The sequence below is a fragment of the Pipistrellus kuhlii genome, unplaced genomic scaffold (assembly GCF_014108245.1).
Source record: "Pipistrellus kuhlii isolate mPipKuh1 unplaced genomic scaffold, mPipKuh1.p scaffold_m20_p_83, whole genome shotgun sequence".
Classification (NCBI taxonomy): Eukaryota; Metazoa; Chordata; class Mammalia; order Chiroptera; family Vespertilionidae; genus Pipistrellus; species Pipistrellus kuhlii.
Window position 1 is genome coordinate 629361 of NW_023425588.1, and position 7101 is coordinate 636461.

Here is a 7101-nt window from a genome sequence, read left to right on the forward strand (position 1 = left end):
GGCTCCGCATATGTATATGAGCAAGTCTTCCCCAACTTGAACTATATTAAAAACAAACATTGATCACGCCTCACAGATGACAACTTGCAAGCCTGTGTGAAAATGAAGGTAATGTCTTACAGCCCTGATGTGCAGACACTGTGCACTGAGGTTCAGGAGCAAATATCCCATTAACCAGGTAAATTAAATATTTTAATTAGCTATTAATTTGCAAAAACATATTTTACATTAAGTGAAGTAGTCCTTTTTTTCTTCAGATTGACAGCTAACTGCACGATCCGGTATATAGCATTAAGATAAGAAACAATATATGCAGTGTTATATTTGTTTTAAATGTCGCAATGGGCCGGGACCGGTTTGGCTCAGTGGATAGAGGGTCGGCTTGGGGACTGAAGGGTCCCGGGTTCAATTCTGGTCAAGGGCATGTGCCTTGGTTGCGGGCACATCCCCAGTGGGGGGTGTGCAAGAGGCAGCTGATCGATGACTCTCTCTCGTCTCTTTCTAGCCCTGTATCTCTCTCCCTTCCTCTCTGCACAAAATCAATAAAATATATTAAAATAAATAAATAAATAAATAAATAAATAAATAAATAAATGTTGCAATGGTTTTGCGGCTCCCAGGGTTTTTTTTTTCCTTTGGAAACGGGTCCAAGTGGCTCTTTATGTCTTAAAGATTGCAGACCCCTGGCCTAGGGCATGGGCCCAAGTGGAGTCGCTGCAGGTGAGGATTACCTAACTCAGCAGATACTGCAGGCAGACCTAATGGCAGCTGTATGGCTTGGCTTCCTGGCCCTGCAGGGCACACTAAGATTCAATCATGAAATTCCAGCAAAGATAGTTATCATTCTTATTATATTTATGGAAACAATTCGAGCAAATTAAATACAACAGGTAAATTGGTCTTAATTTGCTCTTTTAATAATTGTAGAGGTAATTTTGAGGAAGGGGAAAAAAATTCTATTTCAAGAGATTATTGAAACTGAAATGTTTTTTGTTTTTTTTTTTCCTTCCACCAGACTGTTTGTTATAATTTGTCTCCACCAGGTCACAAGCCCACCTCCTTTTGTGTCCAGGCTTCATCATTCCTCTGACAGACAGCAAGGATCTTATGGCTCTGAAAGAAAACTCCAGTCCCCTTCAGTATGGAAGTAGAGGAATCCACCAACGTCCATTTTCCCTGAAAGAATTTAGAGCCAGGATCCTAGAGGTAATCAAGGGCGATGGGCCAACTAGTTCTATCAGATATAACTATGACTTTCTATCTTTATGTTATGTAAGACAAGGGGACTCCCCAGAAGAGGGAACATGGCTTCAGATAAAGCAGCCCTAGAGGCTGCCCTAAAACCAGTGGGCAGTCACAGATCCTAGTGACTCTTTTAGCCCCTGACCTACCCACATCACTAGTTTACACAGAAATCCAATCTAGAAAAGCTGAAATTCATAACCAATCTTTGCTCAAGTTCTTAAAGGCTTTATAGTCTACCCAAAAAGATATCCAAAAGCACGTCCGAGACACTGTCTGTGCCAACTTCTGATGCGGTCCATCCCTGATGACGGTTTGGATAAATTTACCACCCATTGACTGACTCCTATCTAGAGGGGACCACATACCATCATCCTGACCACCCCCATGGCAGTCAAGGTCGATGGGATACCAACATGGCTTAAAATAGCACAGGCAGAAGGATTGTCTAAAAATAAGACTTTCACATGCACCATATTATTCTCTTTGTAGAACTTAGTAAAGGAAACCTCAAAGCTGAGTAGGTTAATAATGTTAACTACCCCCAAGAGTTAATAATTTGACCCATTCACATAAAACCAGTGAGAAATGAAGCATAGTAACCTCAATCTTGTATAAAATTGCTGTTTTTATTTTTTTAAAATATATTTTATTGATATTTTACAGAGAGGAGGAAGAGAGCGAGCGAGCTAGAAACGTCGATGAGAGAGAAACATCAACCAGCTGCCTCTTGCACAGCCCCTACCGGGGATGTGCCCGCAACCAATGTACATGCCCCTGACCGGAATCGAACCTGGGATCTTTCAGTCCGCAGACCGACGCTCTACCACTGAGCCAAATCAGTTTTGGCTAAAATTGCTGTTTGAATTCTCTGCTATTGTTAGATAGTCCCAAGTCCTATAAACTCTGTCACTTTAAGACAGTGTTATTCCAAGAATCCAAGATGGCGGCATAGGTAACACCTAATTGCAGCTTCACACAACAATTTCAATAAAATAGAACTAAAATACAAAATGGACATTACCCAGAACTACAGGAAAGTCGACTGATGGGAAATTCTACAATGAGAAGAAAAGAGAAAACCAGAAGGAAGAGAGGAGGAGCTGGAAAAGCCTAAGGTACGGAGACACGTTGTCCGTGAAGAGGGCGGAGCTGGAGAGGAGGGGGAGGCTGAGTGCCTGGCTGACGTTCCCTAGCGGAAAGGAGATAAAAACTCTGGACTGTGCTGAACCCCAGATCCGACAGAACTGAATCCCAGTTCTAGGCCAGTCTCTGGGACCCAGGCTCACACAGAGGGAGCCTGGGCTGTTAGACGGAATCTCAGGGGAGCGGCGAAAGGCAGAGCCCCCAGAGGCACACACGTTACGCGCTGAGGACGGACCGTTGACTCTGCTGCTAGAATGTCCTAGAGGGAAGGAGACAAAAGCTCTGGACTGTGCTGAGGCCCAGTTCCGACTGCACTGAACCCCAGTTCTAGGCCAGACCCTGGGGTCCCAGGCTCACACAGAGGGAACCTGGGCTGAAAGGCGGAACCCTGGGGGAGCGGCGAAAGGAAGTCCCAGAGGCGCGCGCATTACATGCAGAGAACAGGTGGTTGACTGTGCCACTGGATTGCCCTAGAGGGAAGGAGACAAAAGCTCCAGACTGCTCTGAACTCCACTTCCAACTGAACTTAACCCCAGTTCCGGTCTCACTGGGGAAGAGAAGACTGTCTGGTAGCAGGCAAAACTAGAGGGCACCTTTCTCTCAGTGGTGCTTACAGTGAGTACTGAAGAACCCTGAGGAACACTGAGACTCAGGAGCCTCATAGGGCGTGGCTGACAAGAAGCCAAGGCTGTAGGCTCCACCCTGAAACTCCACCCTATCCAAGCTGAACACAGAGACTTTTAAGGCTACCAACTATGGGAAGCTGCGAAAATGCCGAGACAGGAAATAGATCACAAATGAAAGAAATGGAGAACAAAAAGTGACTGGATATAGAGTTCAAAACCACACTTATGAGGTTTTTCAAGAATTTTCTAGAAAAGGTCGATAAGACATATGAGGATATGAAAAGGGATCAACTAGAAATAAGGGATTAACAAGAAATAAAGAATACATTGTCTGAAATAAAAAATATTATACAGAGTCCTAAAAACAGAATGGAAGATCACAAGAATCAAGTCAAAGATTTGGAACATAAAGAGCCAGAAGATACTTTTCTGCAGAAGCAAGAAGACAAGAGAATTCAGAAAGCTGAAGATAAGGTAAGAACCCTCTGGGACAACTTCAAGTGAACCAACATCAGAATTATGGGGGTCCCAGAAGAAGAGAGAGAGCAAGATACCAAAAGAATATTAGAAGAAATAGTGACCGAAAACTTCCCCCACCTGGTGAAAGAATTAGAATGCCAAGTCCAGGAAGCTCACAGAACCCCAAACAAAAGGAATCCAAAGAGGACCAGACCAAGACACATCATAATTAAAATGCCAAGAGCAAAAAACAAAGAGAGAATATTAAAAGCAGCAAGAGAAAAGCAGGTAGTTACCTATAAAGGAGCACTCATACGATTGTCAGCAGATTTCTCAACAGAAACCATGCAGGCCAGACGGGAATGGCAAGAAATATTCAAGGTGATGAATAGCAAGAACCTACAGCCAAAAATACTCTACCCAGCAAAGCTATCACTCAGAATCGAAGGCCAGATAAGGAGCTTCACAAATAAAATAAAAGCTAAAGGAGTTCATCACGGCCAAACCAGAATTATATGAATTGTTGAAGGGGATTCTTTCAGAAGAGAAAGAAAATAAAGATAAAAATTATGAACAATAAATACGTAACTATCAACAAGTGAATCTAAAAACCAAGGGAATTAGCCAAAACTGGTTTGGCTGAGTGGATAGAACGTCGGCCTGCGGACTGAAGGGTCCCGTGTTCGATTCCAGTCAAGGGCATGTACCTTGGTTGCGGGTGCATCCCCAGTAGGGGGGTGTGCAAGAGGCAGCTGATCAATGATTCTCTCTCATCGATGTTTCTAACTATCCCTTTCTCTTCCTCTCTGTAAAAAATCAATAAAATATATTTAAAAAAAAGGGGGGGAGGGAATTAAAAAACCTGGTGAACAATATTAACTGTTAAATATAATAGAATCAGAGGTATGGAGGGGGAGTGGACTAATGTTTTTCAGGGAAAAGAGTAGTTGGGGATGCGTGAAGAGACTGAAGATAAACTGCACCTATGGATGAGGACAATGTGGGGTGGGGAAAGGGTAGAGGGTGGGGTAGGAAACTGGTGGAGGGAAAAAAAATGAACTTTTGCAATAATATGAATAAAGATTAAAAAAAAAAAAAGACAGTCTGTTATTCTGTAAAATGACTTTGTTTTCTGGTTCAAATAGAAAAAGATAAACTTTAACTTTCTGACCTTGCAAGCTAGCTATCTAATGTAACAAACTAATACTGATAATCATGCCAAGTACAAACTCATTGTTTTTTCAAGGTTACAACTGTCTTAACAATAAGTCACACAGAGCCCTTTGTAATATCTGCAAACAAGAGGCTCTAAGAGCATAAATACGAAAAAACTTCCCATTTGGGTTGCTCAGAGATTTGGAAGAAACACCTCTGGGCCACAGGCAATAAATGACTCCTAACTAATGGGCTCATTAAGGCATCTTCTCATTCCATGAAAGAAAATACAATAGGTTGAGTTAAACTTTAAAAACCACAGAACTTTTGCATAATAAAGGAAACAAGAATTTGAGGAACAGCTATTTGCATCTGGTTTTTCCCAGGACTTTGTAAATCAGTAAAACAAAATAGATAGTATTTAAATTTAAGTCCACTTTTACATATTCATATAGATTTTTCTAGTTGAAATTATAGGAGTGTGTCTACTGTGAAAGATTTTTTAAACTTAGAATTTTCTTTTTCAGAGATCTGTTGCTCCGCTTATGAATGCATTCACTGGTTGATTCTCACATATGCCTAGTCAGGGGATCAAACCCACAACCTTCCATATCTGGATGACACTCTGACCAGGACTCAAAAAACTAGAATTTTTAAAATATAAAATATATAAAGCTGCTTTTTAAAAAAATTATATATTTTATTGATTTTCTACAGAGGAAGAGAGAGGGATAGAGTGTCAGAAACATCAATGAGAGAGATTCATCAATTAACCGCCTCTTGCACAGCCCCTATTGGGGATGTGCCCGCAACCAAGGTACGTGCCCCCGACCGGAATGGAACCTGCGACTTTTCAGACCACTGGCCGATGCTCTATCCACTGAGCCAAACCGGTTTCGGCAAAAGCTGCTCATTAATAATCACAGATTACTATAGTGTGATGTATTCTCTCTATAGTTACACATTTAAAACTTAAAACATCCCAGAAAAAACATTTTTACAAATGTGCATAATACCAGTTCAAATGTTATATGTAGAACCCATATACATTTTTCCAGATTTTTACTTAGAAATCTTAGTGTAATACTTCTAAGATAATATTATTTATTTTAGAAGTAGAGGGCAAGAGGGAGAGAGAGAGACACTGATGATCAGCTACTTCCTGCATGCCTCCTACTGGGGATAAAGCCCACCATCTAGGCATGTGCTATGACCAAGAAATCAAAACCAGCAACCTGTGGTGCAACTGAGCCCACACAAGCCATGGCCTCAGTAAAATCCTCAAAACTTTCAACACTCTGGCATTAGTTACAGATACAAATATTCACAAAGCAATATTTCAGCTGTTATAAGGAAACTTGATTTACTAGTGCTAGTCATTATCTCAAAAATGTCAATGTCTTGAGAAGTTAAAAATTTGGGAGAGAAGGGTAGATCCTAGGACTAAATCACAAAATATAGTGGTATTTTTGTTTGCAATGACCAATTTTAGCTATAACTCTAAATCAGTTTAGCCAGAATCCCACCTTCACTATTATCGTCAATGACAGGGAGGTTATTATCCATTTTATCCCCTCAGCCCATCCCCATCCCCCAGCAATAAATACTAATAAAAGAGAAAGATGCAAATTGACCGTACATTCATGGCACACACCAGCCAATCAGGAGTGAGTACACAAATTAATCCAACAAAGATGGTGGATTAGTTTGCATACACAGGCTCTGAGCGGCTGGGGGGAGGGGGAAACGCTTACTGTATTTTCCGACGTATAAGACGACCCTCTAATTTTACAGTTAAAACATAGGTTTAGGCCTATATTCGCTGTATAAGACTACCCCATACTTCAAAGAAAAGACTTACTTTGTGTCAAGATCTTGCAGGTAATTTTTCTGCAATTTTGGTTTTTTGCCCCCGATTTTTGGTTGACTTTTTTTTTCGTTTCAAAAGTTGTCTTGCCGAAACCAGTTTGGCTCAATGGATAGAGCGTCGGCTTGGGGACTGAAAGGTCCCGGGTTCGATTCCAGTCAAGGGCATGTACCTTGGTTGCGGGCATATCCCCAGTAGGGGGTATGCAAGAGGCAGCTGATCAATGACTCTTTCTCATTGATGTTTCTAACTCTCTCTCTCTCCCCCTTCCTCTCTGTACAAAATCAATAAATTAAAAAAAAAAAAAAAGTTGTCTTATATGCCGGAAAATATGTATATCATCATGGTGACAATAAATGTGCGCCACACTGCTCCAGTTGATCTTGGCTTCTGGGCAGCATGGGAAGGCGGAAAAGACAGCTCTGGCTGAAACTATGGCAGTGCTGGCTGCCAAGGGAAGGAAAGCCCATTCTTAAACAAATCATCATGCATTGGGCCTCTAGTCCTATATAATAAAGAATATGCAAATTGACCATCAAACTGTCACAAAGATGGTGCCGCCCAGATTCCTTAGGCCCACCAGAGTCCCCCAGTCCTTTCAACCCC